General features: G+C 38.8%; 1 protein-coding gene across 2 annotated transcripts in view; it reads right to left on the reverse strand.

Annotated features, from left to right (window-relative positions):
• The window catches only part of NCALD (neurocalcin delta), a 391,472-nt gene that overhangs the window by 74,719 nt on the left and 292,673 nt on the right, over positions 1–24,080 (reverse strand). Inside the window, exon 1 of one of the 2 annotated variants that reach the window (XM_039233845.1) lies at positions 7,315–7,431. The exons of the other annotated variant lie outside the window; for it this stretch is intronic. The gene's annotated coding sequence lies outside the window, so the exon portion shown is untranslated. Of the gene's footprint in view, positions 1–7,314; positions 7,432–24,080 lie in introns of those variants that run through there. 2 annotated transcript variants of the gene reach the window in all.

Raw genomic sequence — 24,080 nt, forward strand, 5'->3', positions numbered from 1 at the left:
TTCTGAATTTATGAACAAAATGTGTCCCTCATGCTCATGTGTAATTTGGTAACTGAAATATATTTTCCTCTAGAAATTATTTTAATTAGATAAGGTACTTAACTTAAACAACAAAAACCCATGTAATCTATATGTATCTAAAGTTTAATCCCTTATACAGGTATTTCAGTCAAAGCTAATTACCCTATATGTTCCAGGTACTCCGGCTGCTTAAGAAATAATGCCAAAATTTATGGACTTCAAATGATAGTTTTTATTTTGTTCACAAATGTGTAATTTAGGGCAGGGTTCAACAGGGATAGCTCACCTCTGGCCCACTTGGCATGAGAAGGCATAGGGAGACCTAAGGGCTAGGGCCTGGCATCCTCTGGAGGCTTGCCCACTCATCTGTCTGGTGCCTGGTGCTAGCTGTTGATTGAGGTCTAAGCTGGAGGTGTTGGCTGAAACACCTATACATGGCCTCTCCATATGGTCTGAGCTTCCTCACAACATAGTGGCTGATTTCCAAGAGCAAATGTCAGAAGTGAGAGAAACAAAGAATAGCTCAAAGACAAAGAAATTGTATCTTTTTATGATCGAACCTTGGAAGTCACCTAGTGTTGTTTCCCTGAGCCAACTGAACCAATCACAAGCCTATGTACACACAAGGGGAGGGCAATGGACACCAGCTTTTTACAGTGAGTGGGAAGATTCTAGGTTATGTGGATCATAATTATATGGCCAATTTTGGAGAGTACAACCTACTACAATATATTACAGGGAAAGTAAAATATATTCCAGCTTGAAAGGCAGTAACACAGCATAGTGAATTCAGAGTCACGGCTCTATGGCCAGATACCTAGACTATTATATATTTTCATGTGATGCTAGGCAGTTTGCTCAAGCTCTCCATGCCTCAGCTTCCTCATTTATAAAATTGGGATGCTGTGAAGAAAAAAGTTATTTTAAAAAGAATTTAAAAGCCTGTCTAGCTCCCTAAGTGTTAGCTATTATCGTAACACCAGGGAGACACCTGCCCCAGCTTCGGCAGCAGTACTTCAGGGTTTCTGGGGAAACGGTAATGGTAGAAGCACTACCAGAGGTAGAAAGTCAATGAGAACAGTTCACATTATTGAGTACCTAATACCTGTCACTTACTATGCCACATAAGTTGACTTCAAAACCAAAAGATAGACACTAATATTATCCAGGTAAGCAAATTGTGACTTAGGTAATTTGCCCAAACTCACACCTGCAAGTGGTAGATACCAGGATTTCTCACATATTAGTTTAACTAGATAGAAGAAGTCTGAATCCCTGGATAACCGCATGGAGCAGAACCTTCCTCCTAAATCTGATTTGCAGCTGAGTGAAAAATGAATGGTATTATGCCAGTGGGATTTAGGGTTATTTATTACAGCAGTAAGCCTATGGTGACTGGGTTAGTACAGAGAAAAGATAGACATATAGTTGACCCTTGAACAACGTGGGTTTGCATTGTGCATGGATCCAGTTATATGTGGAATTTTTCTGATAAATACAATACTGTATTTTCTCTTCCTTATGATTTTCTTAATAACATTTTTGTCTTTAGGTTTCTTTATTGTAAAAGTACAGCATATAATACATATAACATACAAAGTATGTGTTAATTTACCATTGATATTATTGGTAAGGCTTCTGGTCAACAGTAGGCTATTAGTAGTTAAGTTTTCAGGGAGTCAAAAGTTCTATGTAGATTTTCAACTGCCTGGTGAGTCCCCTGCCCCAAATCCCCATGGTATTCAAGGGTCTCCTGAACTTGGGCACCAGTAACTTAAGGATTCCTTAAAATAAAAGGGCTCTTTTACTTGCATAAGATGGCATATTGGCCTAAAAGAAAATCATTCTTTAGGTCACTTCCTACCAGTCTCATTTTCTTCTGAATTAGAAGACAGCCAGCCTTTGGCCCACCAAGAACAGGCCTGGGCATACAGATCTGGAATCTCTGGCACTGACATCAACAGATTGTTCACAAATTAGGCTGGCTGTTCACCAGCTGAAGAATGCCCCTTCTGAGTTTAACTCAGGTGTAAAATTCAATGGCTCACAGTTCTTTGCTTGTCTCTTTTGTTTTGATGTTTGCTTGTTTGTTTTTTTTTTTTTAAAAATTTAATGTTTATGTTTTTGAGAGAGAGAGAGAGTGCACCAGTGGGGGGAGGGGGTAGGGAAAGAGGGAAACACAAAATCTAAACAGGCTCCAGGCTCCAAGCTGTCAGCACAAAGCCCGATGTGGGGCTCAAGCCCACAAACCACGACAGATCATAATCTGAGCTGATTGGACATTTAACCTACTGAGTCATCCAGGTGTCCCTGTTTGGTTTTTAGTGATAATTCTCATTTTGACTATACTGGCCAGCATGGCCATTAGGAAGAAACATGGGTGTTGATATACATAGGCTCCCTGTATAAGTAGAGACTATACATTCCCCAATGGTAGAGACCTTGCCTGTCTTGTTCATCATAGCACCCCTGGTGTCTAGTTTAATGCCTGGCACATAGTAGGTGCTCAAAACTTGTTGAATATATGGAAGACTGAATGTTTAAATAAAAGCCCAAGCAAACAAAAATCAGAAGTCCATAGAGGAACCTGGGTTCTTTATGCCAGTGGCATACATCATTCTAAGGCCACATGAGAGAGGAGCCCAGTGCTTCCTATAATACTGTGGATGCAGTAGCCAGTTAATAAATGTTTGCCTCCTGTGGCACTTGATGCCTGAGAAGGCGTAGGACGGGCTAACTTTTGTGGGATGCTATCTTTTTTTAAATTTCCAAGGATGTTGTAAATATGGTCGTCCCAAAATTGGTTGTGGTTTCAGTTGTATGAATAAACGAAAGGTCTGTGGGAGTAAGCAGAGCAGACAACCAAAGGATATAACACTTCTCAACATTTACCTCTAATGGATAGGATTTAAATTCATAAAAGTAAAGAAAATCTAGAATCATCCTTTAAAATTCACCCTTGCACAAAAGCAACGGGCAGCTTTTGGTTTTCCGGCAGTCACTGGGACAGAATTCAGGAAATATGAACAATCCTTGCATTAGGACAAGCAGCAGCTGAACATCGTTCAGATTAGAGATTTCTTTCCTGCAAATCAAATATAGAACTTAATGTGAGCTGAGTATACTGCTGCACATTGGTGCAAACTAAATTTTAAAGAGATGCTGTGTCTCTAATTAAAGGCATTTATAGAAATATGTCCCAAAGAAACTAAAGTTCACTGCAGAGATAAAAAGAACAGGCTGTCTTTAGTTTGGAGAACATGGCTCCAGTGAATTTAAATATTTATCATATAATTTTTATATCAAAGTCTTAATGAGCACTAACTTTTATGGTATCACTTCTGGAGACGATAAAAAATACTATATTTTGGACTGCTATTTCTAGGTGGAATTCCATCATGGGGCCCCATTTAAATAATAGTTGATTTCATGAAACGTAATGGCACCATTTAAATAACAGCTGATTTCACGAAAAGTAATGGCACATCACTTCCTGAACTTAAAATTTCAAACACCTGCCATCAAAGAAGTAAACAGTACAGCTGGGAGTCAGAGATTTTAGACTTTTTCCAAGTTTCTCTGTCAAAGTTTCCTCAGAGACTCAAAGGCCCCCAAAGCAGGTGTTCCTTTCTTGTCCAATGAATTAAAAACATTTGAGAAAAATCCTCTTTCATAATTCCCCCAAGAACCCATGAAGAAAAATTGCTAAGCTTCCATTTCAAATGTTAGGGATTTGGATTGAGTTTGGACAACAGCTTGCACGAAATGTCATAGCTCCAATTCTCTTATGCTGAGGTGGGGAAGGGGGGGAATACTGATGTAATAGAAAGAGTGGCTTTGGACAATTGAAAGACAGGCCTGGAAAGGTAATGATACCTGACGTCAGCCAACCAACTGCAAAGCTATCTAGTTGGTTGGAGACAAAACTTGTGCAGTACCTTCCACAAATATAGAGTGACATGAGCATGAGACAGTTGTCTACATAGTCTCGCCAAACAATAACATTAACACCTTTTGTATTGTTCTTCAATATCTGATAAGTCAAATAAGATACTGAGTTTAAATTACTTGGGAATTGTCTTCACTCCACATTTCATTTTAAATGTGGTCCATCCTGGGGACCTGTGGTAGATAAGCCAGCAGATTATACCCTGGGTAATGAACTAACATTACAACTTAGCAATGCACGCAATTATTGTGCTTTACGTTAAACTAAAAAGTGACATAAGTTCTTTAATGATCTCATATAACATCCCACATTCTTCATCTAAGTACAACTTGCTTATTTTCTTTGAGTGGATGAAGATTGCTTCTCAAATAGCTATGGTCTTACTCCTAGGGTCCATGGGTTTAACTTGTATAACTTGGCATTAATACTGAGTGAGGCCTTCCTCTTAACCCCTATTTTATGAGGTAAAAGTTCCTCAGCCCATGTAACATACAAATGCTTACAGATTTCAAGAAGGAAAATAAAAGAAAGTTATAGCTTGGTAGCTGTCTGGATATATCATCCCTTTTCACACAGAAATTAGAGAACACTGTGAAATTCACACATTCAGAGAATAAAATCAGATGTGGAACTGAGGTGGAAATGGTACTGTGGGTTTTGTCAAATGCGGTTTGATGACATTTTGGCATCACTAGCTTACATACCATTTAACTCTGGGGTGGATAGAATTCAAAGGGATCCAGGAACTTGGATGGGAAAAATATCCCACTTTTAATTTCACCAGTCTCAAGCTGAAATTTGGTATTTCTTTTAATTAAAATGTGGGCTACAAACCACAGTACCTGTGATTTTGTTGCCAGGAGAAATCACGGATATTCTTATATCACATTACACTCAGTATGGATTCTTCCGAAATACCTTTTACACTCATCACAACTTCAAAATTATGGCATTTATACCTGCTGCTAGTTTGTAATTATTTAATAATAAATTATTAACAAAGCACATATCACAATTTTTAAAAATCTGGTTAACGTTTTTCAATAAAAGTGGTTTCCTTCGTAGTACTGCATACTTTATCTTATGCATTTAAAAGCATCATTCCGAGAAGTCTATAGGCTTTACCGGGTTGCCAAGAGGCCTATGACACCAAAAAGGCTAAAAACCCTCAAAACTATACAAAGTATCTAATACCTCAATAGTGGATTTCAGAGAAAATCATTCCTTGCTGCTATCTTTTGAAGCTGAAACAAACTTGACCTTGAAATCAGCACAGTCTGATTGCTGTAAATAGGCAGTTATGAGGAGAGTCTTTTTTTTTTAATTTTGCCATAGAATCTGCATAAAACCTGTAGATTCTAAAGCATCTCTGTCCGCATAGCATATAGGCTCTTCTAGTGATAAATTTTATCATTGACATATTGCCATCGACACTGGCTTGTTCTCATATATTTCGCACTGCTGAAATCCAGGATATTTTATAAGGGCATTGAATACAATCATTGTATAACTTTAATTTAAAGCATCATAGAGGGAGCATTAAGAAAACCTTTGCTATATTTTGCTATCTAAACTATAATGATAAGTCCTTATTTTTCGTAAAAGAAGGAAACATCAAAGTACTCCATCAAAGATAGTGCTATTAAGTCGCAGTGCTACCAGTCCTATTCATGCTCATTTGAAATGTTGCAAATCAATTAACATATTTCTAGGAGTGTTAAGAATGTGGCCTCTGAGTTATTATAATCATGAGCTAAATCGTATGATGACATGATGCCTCAATAGATATGTCTTGACTTAAGCATGTTGGATTTTTTGGAAAATCCTCCATGGGGACTCTGGCCAAGGATAAACTTATCAACTGCCAGTCGGTTAAATGAATTTTCAGTCATTGAAAGCTATTGAAAAATTACTGATGCACACACAACTATTCACTTATCACTGACTGAAGCTAAATACTGTTCAAAATCCTCATTTCAATCTCCAAGAGTAAAATAAATGCAATCAGAATTCTGAAACTAGTTAAGAACAATATATTCTTGCATTACTTTGGGATATAATTCATATAAGATACATATTTCATGTACATAGTCAAACCATTATTATCTATCCATCAAAATAGTAGGTATATTATGCATGCTGCTCTAACATTTGCTTATTTTTCCTGTTGAATTTGTAAGCTTTAGAAACCTGATTATAAATGTAGGCTTCGATTAACTTTGATGCCAGAGGTTTTCTTTGAATTACAAGCTGCAAAACCATCCAAGCTGTGTGCCATGATAGAAAACCTAAGATTACTAAACTAGGGAAGAAAATGAACTACAACAATGCAAATAAAACAATTTGCATTGTATATTGCAATGCAAGGAATAAGAGATAAGAAGCCTTATTAATCACAGTAATCAAATTATTCATTCAAGACCTGGAGCAAAATATAATGACTATTTATATCTGTATTTGCATTAAAGTAAGTTAGTTTTAGGGCTATTATTTTCCTCTATGGGTAATATTTCAATTCTTAAATGAAATATTAAGAACTGAATGAAATTCTTAAATGAAATATTAAGGACTTACACGAGTCCTTCCTTAGTAAAGATCATCAATGCCATTCTCTTCACAGCTGAATTTTCGGAGGAAGATACTGAAAATGTACACTTTGCTCTAACAAGCAAGAAGCAACTGCATGCACACACTACACACGCGAAAGAGGTTCCACCCAACTTCCTTGGCATATTCCAGATGATTTTCCTCTAAACAGGAAGCTGTTGACAGTTTCCCTGGTATTTTCAGAATACCCTATTTACAAGAAAAGCCCCAACTTTTGTTTCAAATCCCCCCCGCTGTGCCTATTGTTGCTAATTATGCATGCTGCAAACAAGATAGAAACCAAATTCCAAACTATTCTAGGCTGATTCAGAATGGGGAACAATTGTAAAAAACAAAACAAAACAAAACAAAACAAAAAACCAAAACCAGCAGCTAGTAACATATTGCAAGGCTATGCTGGAGTCTTTAAACCCAAAACAATGCTGAAGGGAAGATTCCTGGAATTCAATGGGAATATTTGGCTTGGCTGCAAAATCCGTTATCTCTGAATAATGTCATGTTAGCAAGTGTTGAGCAAGAAAGGCGATTATACTTTAACTTACTTCAGAGAACATTAATCCAAATTTAACCAAATTCCGGAGACTGCACAAAATTAGCAACTAGAAACTGCTTCACATTTTTCCCCCTGGTACAACAATAATTGCTCATGAAGGCAAACTTGTAGGAGGTAAAAGAGACGGGAAAACCACAATAAGCTATAAAGCATCTAAGTATTGTATATAAAGCAGACGAATTACCTCACACAAAAGAAGTACAAGATTTAACAGTCCATGCTCTGCAGCCCCTGGGAAGCAGCGGTGCGGCGTGAAGAGCAGCAGCAGCAGCGGCCAGCATCCACCAGATTCTCACAGGCCTTTGACTGTGTGGACTCAGCCACAGACTCTGCCTCCAGCTGACGTCAAAGTCCCTGTCACATGGCCAGATGAAAGCCAAGAGAGCATTGGTTGTCGTAGCAACCACAGAACAGCTCTGAAATTATTTCAATAGGTCATCTGTCACTGTGGGGGGCGTGTGTGTGTGTACACACATTGTACACACACACACGCACTCCACAGTCATCACGGACAGCTCCGGGACAACCTCACCCCCTGAAGTTGTGACTCAGGCTTGCCTACTTTTTCCTCTTTAAGACTTCAGTGTCTGTTCTTGACACTTCCTCGCAGGAAAATGCATGCCACTCTGAAGTTCCCACTGGTCTCGTTATCACCAGCACGAAGCATGCCTCTCTCTTTACAGAACAGAAGGAAAGAAACTGAAAAATTCGGGGGGGGGGGTAGTTTTCTGAGCTATTCATATTACAAATGAAATCTATTTGTAAGCAAATGGATAAAAACAGAAACTCAAGGGGAATTGGAAGAAAAGAGATCTTAAAAACTGTCTAAGAATCCACGTCGTTTTATGGAGACCATGCTAGTGATAGAAACAAAAACAAGAAACATGGGGTAAGTGGCACAGAGTCAGGTGAGAGAATCTAATGACCCTGACACTAAGAGGATGGGGGGAAATGGCTGATGAATTTCAAAGTCCTGCATTGTCAAATGTCTACGGGACAATGATGATCAAAGTTTGAAAACAGCACCACTTTATTTTTTTATTTTTTAAATTTTTTTTTATTTATTTCTGAGAGAGAGAGAGACAGCGTGAGCAGGGGAGGGTCAGAGAGTGAGAGGGACATACAGAATCTGAAGTAGGCTCCAGGCTCTGAGCTAGCCGTCAGCACAAAGCCCAACACGGGGCTCAAACCCATGAACCGCGTGATCATGACCTGAGCTGAAGTCGGACGCTCAACCGATTGACCCATCCAGGTGCCCAGAAAACAGCACCACTTTGAAACAACCTTGCGAGCACCTCAAAAACACTTGTAGACCTTTGCATTGAGGTCACCATACAGGTGCCAAATCCTCTCCTCCTAAATGCTCTCCTCTTAAAGGCCATCATCTGAGTCCCTCTGGGGCTCAGCACAGAGTAAAATGGATGAATGTCTCATGAACACCAAGTGCAGTGAAAGCCTAGAGCAGCAGAATAAAGAACAGTCCTGCACGTTTTCTAACTTCAGCTTCATTTCCTTTAGGACAAACCCACGTACTTCTAATTCAGCACACGTGCATGTTTCCTAGTTCATTCTCCCTCTCAATTAACAGGAAACCAACTAAACAGAATGAAATGAAGCCCACAGGAAGGGACTCTGAAAAATACATGCATAACATGTATACTCAATCAAAGGGCAAAAGGGTTAAAAGGCCAGGAAAAAGAGATTGCTTTCAAAACCCAAAGGACCTTTCCATGCTAGTGTTATCAGGATTTCTATTCTGGCTCTTAGAAAAAGGTGGGGGGTAGCTCTGGGGTGTTACAAAATATAAACGGAAGCAAAACCAGGTGAGCAGATTACATTTGTGCCACTCTAAAAGAATGAAATTTCCTCACAGTTAGAAATTGTTTCTTGTTGAACAATAAGACTCCTATCCAAACCGTGGCTGTAAAATCCTCCTATTCCATCTTCTCCTTTTCCTTCTTTCCCAGCACCAACTGGGAGAAAAGACAGATTTGTATTTGAAAAGTTATTTTCCTGATGCTATTAGCTGTAGCAGTACAGAAGTAAAATCAAGCTGCAATGCTACAACGATTTCAGAGTTATGACAGATGAGAATTTACCTGTTCGCATAAGAACAATGGGCTCATTGAACCCCATGTCTGTTTAAATAGGTCGAGATGTCTCACTAGGGGCAGATTTCAGTCACAATTCACAATTGTGCAGTGTGTTCCAGTTATAGTTCTGGGTTTCTCTTCAGAAATGCACATCCCAGTCATGAGTGGGATAGGAAGAGAGGAGAGAAAGCGTGTCTTTCTAGACTTCGAGGGCCCCATGTCCTCTGAGCTGCCTGTTGTAACATCTCTCTGACTGCAGATCCACACGCAGCTGACTGATCAGCTCTTCCTCTTTCTGCAGCTTGAGCATCTGAGAAAACTGCAGTACCAAGCTCTGCCAATAGATGATGTCCTCTGAAACAAGACGTTCTTGGTGATGAAAATTCCTAAAACCCAGGGCTTGAACTTGAAATTCAGCAAAAGCTAACACCCTTTCATGTTGAATTTTCCATCATTTTTAGACAAAGTATACTTTATATTGACTTGGGCTTAAACTCATGATAAGTGAAAATAATCAGTCGACTGACCTTCAAAATGAAAAGTGCTTGCTTCCAAAATGCTGTCATTTTCCCTTTGTAAACTACCTAGGATTAAGAGATTCTTCTTACAGCTGAAGAAGCTACTAGTCACCTGCAGGGTTGAAATCACGATGATTGATCTCTCTGGATCTCAGGTTTCTACCAGTTTGGCTAATTAATCCAAGCGCAGTTTAAAATATCATGGGACATACAGATGAGGGTCTTTCCAAACACAGCCCACCACACTGGAGGAGTGTTGTTTAGTTTTTAAATGACAACTCATTTTTTTTTAGGTGAAAATGATTCACTGAAATTAAAAATACCCACTCAAAAACAGTTCTGCACCATAGTTTTCCCTTGCTGTATGAATGCCAAGGCTGCCTATTATTAGTCTGACCACTTTGCCAGAAATAACTGATAAACACCAAACATGGAGGCTGACTTGGGTTCACACACCTGAATTAACAGGGGCTCTGGGTCATGAATGGGCAGCTATCATCAGCCTTTCTAGGTAAAAATGTTCCTATCTCCCCATCTTAACATTAGTGGGAAGGCCATGGACCTATTTTTGGAGACACTGGGTTCAAATCTCATCTGGGCAATTTACTCAAGTCCTCTGATCCTCAGTGCCTATATCCCAAGATTGTTGTGAAGGTTATAAAGTTAATGTATTCCAGAATTCCGACTCCCAGCCATAGGGTAGATGGCTTAATGTGTATGTCATTTCTGGTTTATCTTTCTGACTCTGATAAGTCTACAAAGACTTTTGGGTAAAGGAGAGACTCTTATTCATCTCTATAATTCTACGGTTAGCACAGGGCACAGAACATGATGAATGCTCAATAAATGTTGAGTGTCTCTATTATTGAGAAATCACTGCTGAGCAACAGAAAGAAATGGTTCCTTTCTCTTCTCTCTAAAAAAGAAGAGAGAGCCTCTCCTCAACCTCCCAAAAAGGCAAAGGAAGAAAAACTAAAAATTAAAATGTAGACTTATCACAACATTTTCTAACAATGAAAAGGTTCAAATAAATTTACCAAGTAAATCAAACTTATCATTACTAAATCATGAGATAAGTGATATGCTGATGTATTTTATGGCTATTGCTGTTGATGCTGGATAATCTTTTCTATTAACTGACACTAATTGAGCCCTTAATGCATGTAAAGCATTGTTCTAAGTGCTGTCAAGGTATTAAATCATTTACTATAATAACTCGATGAGGCAGGTACATTCTTTTCCAGATTTCACAGCTGATGAACCTTACTTAGGCATAGAGATGTCAAGTAATTGGCCTATGTAGTGCATGGCAGAGCCTGGCTTCATGAATTCTGGGAAATAATTTACATGTGACGCATTTTTAGAAAGAATTGAAGTATTTCTTATATTCATTTTATACTTGAGGATTGTTTTTATCTTTAATTTCTTATGAGGAAGAGAAGGCCAACTTAATCTTTTCTGCATCTAGGAACTAGCTTTGGCCTAAGGAGTAATGGCAAGAAAAATCAAATCAGGAAGATGTGAATCAAGGAGAAGGGGCAAAGTGAAATAGTGAAAATATCCTAACTGAAACTGCCCAGATTATTATGGTCTTCACTGAAGCAACTATTTGGATTGCCCAGGCTTGGGCAACTTCTGTTGCCCACTATGGTGAAGTTTCATGTGTTCAAACCAACACTCTCACTGAGATAATAGTCAGACCTGGCTTTAAAAAAAGAAAAAAAGTGGCTGGAAGGCATCAAAGAGTAGCAAAGGCAGAAAAAATCTGTAAGTTCCAAGATCTCAGATAAAAGGAAAATGTATTGATGTAAGCCCAACATTCTCTACATTATCTGTTCCTTTTCTCTGCAAATTATTTGTTAAGTGGTGTTGGGTTCCTGGCATCTCAGAGGCCAGAGAGACAAAACTTAGAGTACAAATATTCAAAAGCATCCAGAAATTTAGGGATTGAGTCCTTTAAAAAATAAAAAAAAGGTATCATAAAGAAGTGATACTAAGTTTCTGAACTGTTTTCCTCTTGAAGTATTTGCCAGTTCCTAAACAATGGTGGGCATTAGAACAAGAAGTAAAGCATAAAACTGCTGCAAAGAGCATAAGAATGTAAAGGGAGAGGTTACCCATCTTGTAGTCCTAGGGATACAAAAATTGGAGTTCAGGATCCTCCAAAGAGTTGGAGCTGGTGAACACCCTAAGTTTTCAGGTCTCATAACTCAAAGGCAATGCCACAGAAATCATGGAAAACAGGAAATAGATGCACCTTCAAAAAACTCAGGATCCATCCTAGAATTATTACAATGCATAGTTGGATCAAGGTGATTTGTCTATATTCTAACTCTCTTCTGGAAAAAATTAACCCTCTCTAAATAAAGATGACATCATATGGAACCTCTACCATTTCTCATGCACCAATTCCAATTTAATATAAAACTATTAATCATGCCAAGAGATAGGTCTAAATCCAAGAGGAAAAAAGAGAGAGATCCATTGGTGAGTCACCTTTTGTAGTTATCAGACATAGATTTAAACATAACTTTAAGTAGAGGTGCCTGAGTGGCTCAGTTGGTTAAGCATCTGACTCTTGATTTGGGCTCAGGTCATGATCTTGCAGTCATGGGATCAAGCCCTGTGTCAGGCTCCATGCCCAACACGGAGCCTGCTTGAGGTTGTCTCTCTCTCTTCTTCTGCCCCTTCCCCCTGCTCTTAAAAAAATAAAAATAAGATGAAAATAACTGTAAGTAATATTTTCAAGAAAATGAATGGCAAGATGGATAATTCTACCTGTAAAAAAATTAAGTCTATGAAAAAGTAACTATTGAATTTAAGAAAAACCCAGCAACTGAAATTAAGAACACAATACATTAGTTCAAGAGTATAGAAGACAGGGGAACCTGGGTGGCTCAGTTGGTTTATAGTCCAACTCTTAATTTTGGCTCAAGTAATGATCTGGAGGTTCCTGGGATTGAGCCCCACTTCTGCCTCTGTAGTGAGCATGGAGTCTGCTTGGGATTCTCTCTCTCTCCTTCTCTCTCTCTGCCCCTCCCTCACTTGTGCATCCTCTCTCTCTCTTTCAAAGTAAATAAATAAAACATTAAAAACAAAAAAGAATAGAGAAGATATACCAAAAGAGAAAAATAGTGACATGAAAGGTAGATTAGCAGACAATATCTAGAGTGAAGTATAAGAAGAAAAGAAGAATGGAAAATACAGAAAACAATGTAAGAGGCATTTGGGATATGATGAAAGGCTAATGTGTGTGTTTGGGAGAGGAGAGAGATAGGACAAAAGCAATATTTGAAGAGAAGTGGCTGAGAAATTTCTAAAATTTATAAAACAACAGGTTTAAGAACCCCTTCATAACCCAAATAGGGTAACTACAAAGAAAATCACATGTAGACACATCATGACCAACCTGTTGAACATTAAAGAAAAAGACAAAATCTTAAAAGCAATGAGACTATAAAGTCATATTAAGTCTAATTTTTTTAAATGTTTTTATTTATTTTTGAGAGAGAGAGAGGGAGAGAGAGAGAGAGAGAAAGAGAGAATGGGGAAGGGGCAGAGAGAAAGACACACACAGAATTTGAGGCAGCCTCTAGTCTCGGAGCTGTCAGCCCAGAGCCCAATGCAGGGCTTGAACCTGTGAACTGCAAGATCATGACCTGATCCAAAGTCAGACGCTCAAGTGATTGAACCACCCAGGTTCCCCATAAAGTCATATTAACTCTAAATGCACAACAGAAGACTTTTTAACGGTAAAACTCAACAGTAAGACAAACAATCCATTTAGAAAATAGCAAAAGACAGAGATATTCCCCAAAAGAATATATACAGATGACAAATAAACACATGAAAAGATTTTCTAACATTATTAACCATTAGGGAAATGCAAGTTAAAAAGAAAACATAATGAGATATCACTACACACTTATCAAAATGACTAAAATAAAAAATAGTGACCATATCAAATGTTGGCAAGGATGCAGAGAAACTGAATCACTTATACATTGCTGACGGGATTGTAAAATGATACAGCCACTATGGTAAATAGTTTGGCCGTTTTTCAAAAATATTACACATGCAACCACCATATGACTCAGCGATTGTACTCCTGTTATTTCAGAGAAATGAAGACTTAGGTTAACACAGCAGCTTGTATATGAAAGCCTATAGCTTTGTGATGGCCATTAATTTGAAACAATTCAGATGCTTTCAACAGATGAATGGTAAACAACGTTTAGTGTATCCACACCTGGGAATACTGTTCAGTACTAAAACGGAACAAGCTACTGCTACCCAAGAAAGCCTGAATGAATGCCCACAGAATTTTCCTGAGTGAAAAAACTAATCTCAAAAGGTCACAAACTATATGATCCATTTATATACCATTATTGATATGGCAAAACTATAGAAACAGATTTGTGATTTCCAGAGAGTAAAGTGGTGGTAGGTGGGAGAGAAGCACTTAGGTTGTTAAAGAACAACATGAGGAATCCTTGTGGTGATGACAATTTGTGCATCTTGACAACTTCTGTATCAATGTCAGTATCCTGGTTGGAACATTCACAAAATGTTACCTTTCAGGAAAAGTGGGTAAAAGATATTCGGATTCTCTCTGCATTACTACTTAACAACTGCATATGAATCTACACCTTTCTCAAAATAAAGTTTTAATTTTAAGAATTTTAAATGAAGATAACATAAAACATTTTCAGTCAAAAACTGAGGGAGGTTTTTTTTTCAAAAGAATTACACTAAATTTCTAAAGAGTTATTTAGGCAGAAGAAAATAACCTCAGATGAAAATACAGAGATACAGAAGGGTAAATACATATGTAAGTCTAAATGAATACTGAGTTTATAAAATTATGGCTTGTGGGGCTTAAAATATGTGTAGATTCAAAATATAGGGCAACATTAGCAGAAAAGGTAAGAAAGGATGGGTAGAATTGAGATGTTCTAAGATTCTTGTATTCTGGTAAAAATACTAATTAATAAGTCTCTAATAAGTGAAGAGCACACAGCGTGATCTTTGTATCTACTAAAAGACTAACAAAAGAATGAATAGCTAATAAATTAATAAATCGGAAACTCATTTTTAAAATTTCTTGATTCCCAAAAGAAGCAAGAAAGGAAGGGAAAAAAGAAAGAAAATGATAGGATAAATGATAACATCAAATATTTAATCTCAAACATGTGAATATTTACCAAAGTACTTAAATTGATTAAAGTTGTAATTAAAAAACAACAAACATCAGATTGTATTAACAAGCAAATTCTAACTTTACTGGATACGAGAAATGGGAAGCGATATCCAAACTACCAAGCAAAAGCCGGTGTAGCTACATTACTAACAAGAAATAGTAGTTGATAGTATTATAATCAAGAAATATTGCAAGAGGGGTGCCTAGGGGGCGCAGTCAGTTAAGTGTCCGGCTCCTGATTTTGGCTCAGGTCATGATCTCACAGTTTGTGAGTTCGAGCCCTGCATTAGGCTCCATGCTGTCAGTGCAGAGCCTGCTTGGGATTCTGTATCTCTCCTTCTCTCCCTTCCCGTCCTTCACTCTTTCTCAAAATAAATAAATAAACTTAAAAGAAATACTACTAGAGATATGAAGGAACACTTTATAATCTGCTTTTCTAAATATGCATATGTACCTAATAAAATAGCACCAAGATAAATAGAAAAAGATCATAGTCATAGTACTGATTTAACATTTTCCCCAATAACTCATAGAACAAATAGAAATCAAAAAGGTAGAGATACAGAATATTTTAATGACAAAATTAACCAACTTGGCTTAATTAACATATGAAGAATAATCTCAATTACAGAATGCACATTTTTTTCTCAAATGTATTTAACAATATTGACTACATGCTGGACCATAAGAATGTCTCAACACATTGTAAATGATCAAAATCACAGAGTATACTCTTTGTGCACACTGGAGCACAACTAATAACCAGTACTTAAAAAGACAAATAGAAAACCTCTAAATGGAAACTAAGCAATACATTTCTAAGGTACCCATGGAGTAAACAGATTACATTAAAATTTAGAAATATTTTGAACTGAACAACAAAATATGATGCATCAAAACTTGCATGCACCTAAAGCACTATTTAATGAAAATGTGTATATATGTTAAAGTACACACACACACACACACACACACACACACACACTAGCTCTCTTTTAAAATGGTACTTTGAGGAGCTCCATGGACATATTCCCCAGTACAACAAGCATAACTAGTGAAAAATACTTTAAAATATCACAAAGTCTCTGAAAATCTTACTTTGGGCATATAGCCAATGAAGAAACATTTATTTAAGAAAAAAATACTAAAACTTCATAAGAACACTAAGAGTGTCTGGCACTTGAGTCATGATCTTCCCTAACCCCTCAGCTCAGCTTGATGGAAGTTAAATGCTAGAAAGGTGTGAGCAATACGATTGGGTTCCTTCTCCCCTCAGCTCTCAATCAGAGGATATACTGCCTCACTGCAAAAGTAAGGCCATCAGCATTTCTCCTATTCTGGCGTTAGTCCTGGTGAGTACAGCCAAGATGTTGGGGGCTCCCTTTGTCTACCTAGCCCCCACTCACAGCGCAAACAGGCTCTACTCCAGGTACAATAGGTAAAAAACGTTGGGGCCTTATTGTTCTCACCACAGCTCACTTGTAGGACACAGATTCTATGTCAGAGGCAGTCTGAGAAGACTGGAGGCTACCACCATAGTCCAGTGCCCAGAGCAGTTACTCAGAGCTTTTTTCAGAGAGGCAGTCCATAAAAACAGAAAGCTCTGAAGATCTTCCCAAAGGAAATGACTATTTGAAATACTGTGGGGAAGTTCAAGTTTAAGGGTGCTCTTAAAAACAATGGAGATTTTGTGTGGTAAAAATTCAGAGGAGGCTGACACAAGAGCAAAAGCTATCCTGCAGACCAGCTAGTTTACCAGAGAGCACCATGGAAAGAGGGAGCTGAAAAGAGCCCTCCTGGGCTCAGATCAAACCTCAAAGACCTCAAAGGGCCTCATAGGGCCTCAAAAACCCTTTGATGAATGTAATTGGATGAGACTATGGAGCAATTATGTCCCAGGGCATTATGAGAAATACTAGCCCAATCAGCAAAAAATTAGTGAAGCCTTATATCTGGGTGTGATACCGAATGTGGCGGATGGCTTGGCAGAGATCAGGGAAAGAGGCAAAGAGAGACACACTAAACCTAATTTTCCCAGGGTGACTGGGCAGTTACTGAAACGGTGATATGATAGCACCTTTGTATTGTGCTTTATGGTTTATTTTAATGATTCTATTCATTTGACCCCAAATTAATATAAGCATTTAATTTTCTAAAAGGCTGAATATCCACAGTCTACATCTCTACCACCAGCAGTGGAGGAAAAGAGCAAAGTAAAACAACAAAGATAAAAGGAAGGAAATTATAAAGAGAGCAGAAATTAATTAAATTGAAAACAATGTACTATAAAGAACACAAGCCATAATTGATTCTTTAAACAAATAGAATTAATAGACACCTAGAAGAATGAGACAGAAACAGAGAAAGACAGAGAGAGGAGAAAAGTGCAAGTTCTTATTTAAGGCATACTTTGTGCATATTAAACCTATTCCTAACTGTTAGAGTTTCTACCATCAAAATTTGGGAACTTTATGGGGCACCTGGCTGGTTTAGTCAGTGTAGCATGTGACTCTTGATCTCGGGGTTATGAGTTCGAGCCGCACATTGGATGCTTAATTAACAATTTTTTTTTAAGTTGGGAACTATGTGCAAGTGAAATGCCACATGTTAAATCAGCTTATGGAATTTCATGTAATTTCCAGAATCCTTAGAGAAGAAAATAAATTGTATTGCATACAAAAGCATTGCAAAATAAGTGCTATATAACAGCTTTTCATTTCTCCAAATAATTAAGCTAGTACCCTTTAGTTATAATATTCATGAAAGTCTCCTTAAAGTCTTTCTGGACACTGAGAAATCACAAAGGAAAAAAGAGACAACAAAATCATTCAATGAATAAAAATGGCCTCTCCTTTCACCCTGCCTGCCTTTTCATAGATTGAATGAGAGAAATAAATTCTTTTCTCAAAGAGAATTTCTCACAGGAAACTAAGAATTTTGTTTTGTAGAAAAATTGTCCACAAATCATCTCTTTATATTTAATTTCCCATACAAAAGAAAAGCTGCAAAATGCCACTTTCCCATCAGCAACGTTTAGTACATTTAAAGCAAATATTGTAATAAGATGTTTGTTTTTGCCTTTTTGGAAAGATTGCTTTAGAACTGTAACCCTTCCTTTGCTATCTGACTGACACTCTTGCATATTTATAAATCACAAATCATCAAGGATTCTATTACTTCCTACTTCCACGGGATAAGGAAATAAACCGCAAAAGAGTGAAGAATCTAAATGGTTTTCCTGTGGCGGCTGTGTTGAAAGTGCAGTTCCTATAAACAAGAAGAGAAGCAATCCCGAAACTCATCTTCAGCCCAAAGTCATACATTGTGTTGAGTTTTGTGCAAAATGTTGGCATAAAGGACTCTTACTGTGTTAGAATGGGTTTGGGTACACTCAAATTTAAATGTAGGCTTCCCAAATATGATTTTGGATGGCATACTTGACCTCTCTGAGCCCTGATTTTATTATCTGTGTAATAGAAAAACTAACAATTACCTTGCAAAGTGGTTATAAGGAATGATGTTCAAATTAGTAATGCATGTGTTACAGTTAAGGAGATAGTGAATATTCACAACTAATAGTTAACAAATGTGCTAATTAAGGTCCAGTTTACCCTGTTAATGTTTTCTGAAAAACTTACTTAAAATGCGATTTACTGTTTTCATTGAATTCCATAGAGAGCAAATTATAACGGTTCTTAATATCAGCAGAATTCTGAATTTATATTTCCATGGCCTATAAGTCCATTTAATAGCATTTATGACAGTTAAAACCACAGCACAGAATCCTATTTAGCTTATTAAATTATTTATTTCTTATAAAAAAGGGAAAATAGGGCATTAGTTATTAGTTTGCTGATATTAGCTTCTTTTCTAAAAAAGTAACCCCTAAAAAAGCACACACCATATACTCGAAGAACTGCAAATCTATAGGTTTTTTTAATACAAAAAGTTTTTCCATGGTAACCCTTACACAGATTTGTATAAAGCAAATGTTCTAATACTGTAAAAGTGGCGAATCTTGCCTTAATAAAATCAAGTGTATATAAATCTTAGTGTAGCAAAATAATCAATTAGAACATTTAGAGCATAACTACTTCCTCTGGTACATATAAAATGCAATTCATTTATAGAAAAAAATAATTGATTACTTTTCAGAAAAACATTTGACTAAAGGAGGCAGCTGTCTTCTTGACTATTGTCTTAATAATCAGAATACTTATTTTACTTACTGTGTTTGGGCAACGTGAGAGATTAATGCTCTCTCCTTCCTCCCCCCACCTCCACCCCCAGATGTTTCTCTTCTAATCCCAGGAGCACTGTGAATATGTTATCTTACATACTGAAAGTGAATTAAGGTTGCCAATCAGCTGATCTTAAAATAGGAAGATTATTCTGGATTATCTGATGAGCCCAATATAATCACAAGAGTTCTTAAAAATGGAAGAGACAGAAAGATCACAGCATGAAAAGGTCTTGGCCCAATGTTGTTGGTTCTGAAGATGGACAAAGGGGCCATGAGCCAAATGTGCAGGCAGCCTCTAGAAGATGGGAAAGGAAAAGAAATTGCTATTATCTGAATGTTTGTATCCCCTTAAAATCCATTTGTCTAGAATCTAACCCCCAATGTGATGGTATTAGGAGGTGGTGCCTCTGGAAGGTGATTGGGTCATGAGGATGAAGCCCTTTCAAAGAGGGTCCAGAGAGCCTTGTCACCCCTTCTACCATGTAAAGATACAGCAAGAAGTTAGCAACCTTGGAAAGGCCCTTTCCAAGATGGCAAAAGATGGCACCCTGATCTTTGGACTTCCAGCATCCAGAAGTGTGAGAAATAAATATCTGTCATTTATAAGCCACCAACTTTATGATTTTTTTAAAAATTTATTTTAGACTGAAAATATGAGCATGGGAGAGAGGCAGAGGGACAGAGAAAGAATCTTAAGCAGGCTCCACACTTACCATGGAGCCCAACATGGGGCTCAATCCCATGACTCGGGGATCGTAACCTGAGCTGAAATCAAGAGTCTAACGTTCGAATGAATCACCCAGGTGTCCCTGATATTGTTGTTTAGCATCCCGAATGATTACAATAGAAGTGGACCCTATCCATCCTGTCCTAGAGCCTCCACAAAGGATCACAACTCTGTCTATATCTTGAGTGTACTCCAGTAAGACCCATTTCAGAGTTCAGACCTCCAGAACTGTTAGGTAATAAATTTGTGTTATTTTAAGATTGGGATAACTTTTTGTAGCAGCAATAGGAAACTAAGACAGGCAAGAAATGTGTGATGAGTACACCTTCTAAGCAAGACTTTATGAAGGAGATAAATGATGAGCTCTTCAAGGAGCTAAGAGGACAGTTAAGAGGAGAGAGCAAATACCCCAGGAGAGGCACAGCAAAGTGCCATATGGCTTCAAGGGAGGGGCATGACCCTCCCAGTTGGGAGCAAAGCCACTGCTCAAAAACTTGCAGCAGTGTCTTTACAGCAGCCTTCCAAGAAGACAAAGTCCTGCCCTAGTCGAACTTTGGTCATTCCATCAAGTCCTCTGATTCTAGAAATTCTATCTATGAAAAGACTTGCATTGTAGGAACAATATTTCAAGAGCTGGCCTGAAGGTGGCTCAGGTCAGAGAACATGCAAACAAGAAAGAAAAGAAACCAAGGACCACACTGCTCTCTCGCTATCATCTCCAGTTAAGATGTGACCCAGCATCACAGGAGAGGGTACATTCTAAGACTGGCTGGAATGAGATGGCTCATATCCAAAGCTATCCTGGACGTCTGTCCTATCAAACTTTCCTTGAGGTTGTCTTAGCTTCTTGTACTCTTATCAGTGGGAAGCCACAACAGTCTTCATTATGGTACCAGCCAACAACCAAAATGTTAGATTCTCTCTGAAGAGGGATGGTGACCACCAAAAGAGCACTGGGTGGAGACTCAAGGGCTACACAAATCCCAGTCCCTCACCACTACCACCGAAACAGTCTATGAGCCACTCATCACCAAAGATTTTATGGTTTTCACTTTTTTACATGTAAAATGAGATGTTCAATTACTGACTTTCCTATAATGTTAAGTCACAGATATCCTTGGAGTTCAGCCATGATATCAGCAACTTCATTAAGAAGCGAGAGCCCACAGTGCCTGGATGCACTTGTGTCAGGGCTGGAAGGAATCCAGAAACATTTCTGGAGCAACAAGACTTCACACTGGCCTTTCTCCAAACGATTTTCTTATAAGGGATTTCACCATGAAATCCTCAGCTGCCAGTAGAAATTGATGAAGTAGGGATAGGAGAAGCAATGGCCATGGGGTGTTGGGGGGGTTACCCTTGCCAAAGAGGGAGAATCACAAGTCAAGATGAAAGGAAAACGACTGACAAGGCTGTCTGCTTGGGAATGAATAACAGTGGGAGTTCCAAAAGAATGATGAGGGGCTTGGAGTCAGAGTCACATAGCAAGAGTCCCTGATTACAGCCTCTGAGCTCCCCAGAACCTCTCCATTTCCTCAAGTTACTCCACAGGTTCTAGGAGCCATTTCAGCATCATATCAGTAACTACGCTTTTTGCTGAGCCAGCTTGAGTGGGTATTCCATCATCTGAAAGCAAATGAGCTCTAATACAAACACTATCAGCACACCTTTGTCCTTCACTAAATTAGTGCCGCTGATTTCTCAAAACTGAAAAAGACCCTGCGGATTTATCTAGTTCAATTTGTTCATTCAGACATTAATTTAAAAATCTTCAGGGGAGCCTGGGTGGCTTAGTCGGTTAAGTGTCCGACTTTCACCTGGGTCATGATCTCGCGGTTCGTGGGTTCGGGCCCCGCGTCGGGCTCTGTGCTGACTGCCAGCTCAGAGCATGGAGCCTGTTTCAGTCTGTGGCTCCCTCTCTCTCTGACCCTCCCCTGTTCACGCTGTCTCTCTCTCTCCTAGAAATTAAAAAAAAAAAAAACATTAAAAACAAACAAACAAACATGGTTTGTTTAAAAAAAAATCTTCAGTAGTGCTATGTGTCAGGCACTGTGCTAGGCTGGGTCAATACAGTAGTGAATAAGAAAGACACCGTCCTTGGCCTCATGGAGTTTACAGTTATGAAGAATCACAACATTTAATAAATAATGAGTGGTGCAGAATGGGAGCTACCTGGTGCTAGCCCAGGAGGACCTAACTCAGCCTGGAATTTCACAGAAAAGCTCCCTTGTTGAGAACATCATGCAGGAGTGAAGAAGAAAGAGAGGAGGGAGACGGTTGAGGAGTTGCAAGACATGAGAAAGCAGAGAGTTTGAAGTCTTGGGGTGGAGAGGTAGCCTGGCACATTAGAGGCGCTGAAAAGGGGCCAGGATGGCAGCCTGTGGAGAGGAGTAAGGAGTACACCGTGGGGCAGCATATGGAGGGCTTTGTAAGCCAATGTAGCAAGGCAACGGAGCCACTTGCTCAAGGACACACAGCAAGTAGGTGGCCAATAGGAGCCTACGTCATCTAGGCGCTAATATAAAGGCCAAGTAACATTTTAAAGCAATATTCTTTTAAAATTTCTTTTTTGGGTCTAAAGGTAACACATGCTGATTACGAAACAAACTCGTATTCTGTTGGCACCAAGACCACTGTGGAAATGGCCTGTCGGTGTGTGCAGTACACACCTTACATGAAGTACAGCATTCACATGATGAACCTGGGCAGACCCATTCTCCCCAGACACTGGACATCTTTGGAAAGACTTAAATTATCAAATTTGTCCAGACTGAGGCATAAAAAAAAGTCTCAGGACTAGGGTTCGTGGTGAAAATCTGTCCATTACACGAAGGACCCCATGCCCTTCCTGGTATGTCAGCTGCTTGCCCATTTTTACTGCATAAAATTGTAGACTTGAAGATAACCTGGTGATTATACCCAGAAAAGTATCTCTTAAAAACTGATACCCACACATCTCCTCATTTCTTTATGGCTTCACCTCCAGGAAATTTCTAAACATTTCTAGACATCTAGAAGATGGTGTTTCTATCCCCCGACCACAGAAGCCATTTAGAATGCCTCTGCCTCTCCCCACACTCCTGGCTGCTCTCGTTCCCTGGTCAAACCCAAACTGAGCCTTTATGGTAAATATTCACGCAGCGGAATAGAAGCCCCCTGTTTTTCCTCCTGGGAAAGCGCCCTGCAAGCCTAATGGAAGCAGCATTCCCCTCCCACTCCCCAGTCGGAGAGGCGAGCAGACAAGCCCTGGGAAGCCTGGGGAGCAGATAAAGCCCTTGATTAAGTCGCCATCCTCTTCACAGTTAATTGGCAGATCAGTTTAGGAATTCATGCCTTAGAATTTGTTCCTTCCTGATTGTCATTTTGTTTCCCTGCCACCCGTTACAAGGGTCTCTTTGCCTGTCCTAGCGGTTCCCAACCTAATAATAATTATGGTTTCAGTCTCTTGCCTTGAGTTTCTGACAGCATAAATAATGCAGGTGCACAGAAATAAAGTGTAGCTATGCTGGCTTTTGCTTCTTTAGCCAGTCAGCTACCCCCCCTCCCCAAATAAAAGTAAAGAGACTGAATTGATAGATGCATTTTACCGTCCAGCTGCCAAGAGGGCATTGCCAACAATGAGGATTTCTGAATAATAACCCTAAAGAGAGGAGGTTCAGAACGTCCTATTCACTGTGGCCGCAGGCCTCCTGAAAGAGGCATTGTTCCCAGCAGGTCAGGTGGAAGACCCCTCCCGTGAATGCAGCATTCTGAGGAAAGGCGAAGCCATCTTTTTTTTTTTTTTTTTTTTAAACCATCTGACACCAAAAATTTCAAATGCGATTTGGTTCTTAGGGAGCAATACTATACCCTCACAGGTGTGGAATAATCAGGCATCTAAGAACAGCAGTTTCTCCTAAAACAGCTGCAGAAAGGATAAAGATACAAGTCGTCCATGTTAAATCTGTGCCATGGAGTCCCCAGCTCAATGTTTGCATTTCAAGTGCAGGGGGAGGGCTGTGAGATCCGGCTTTCCAGCTGCTGGAAAGGGGAGGGGCCCTGATATGAGGACGTTGCCCTGTGCCCAAAATATAGTTTTCAAAGTGCCCAAGTTTAAAAAGGATAAAATGTGACACAGTGAAATGCTCAAAATAAAATATTCACCCATTCCAGTATCCCACACAAGCCCT

The sequence above is a fragment of the Hyaena hyaena genome, unplaced genomic scaffold, assembly GCF_003009895.1.
Source record: "Hyaena hyaena isolate Hyena2069 unplaced genomic scaffold, ASM300989v1 scaffold_79, whole genome shotgun sequence".
Lineage (NCBI taxonomy): Eukaryota > Metazoa > Chordata > Mammalia > Carnivora > Hyaenidae > Hyaena > Hyaena hyaena.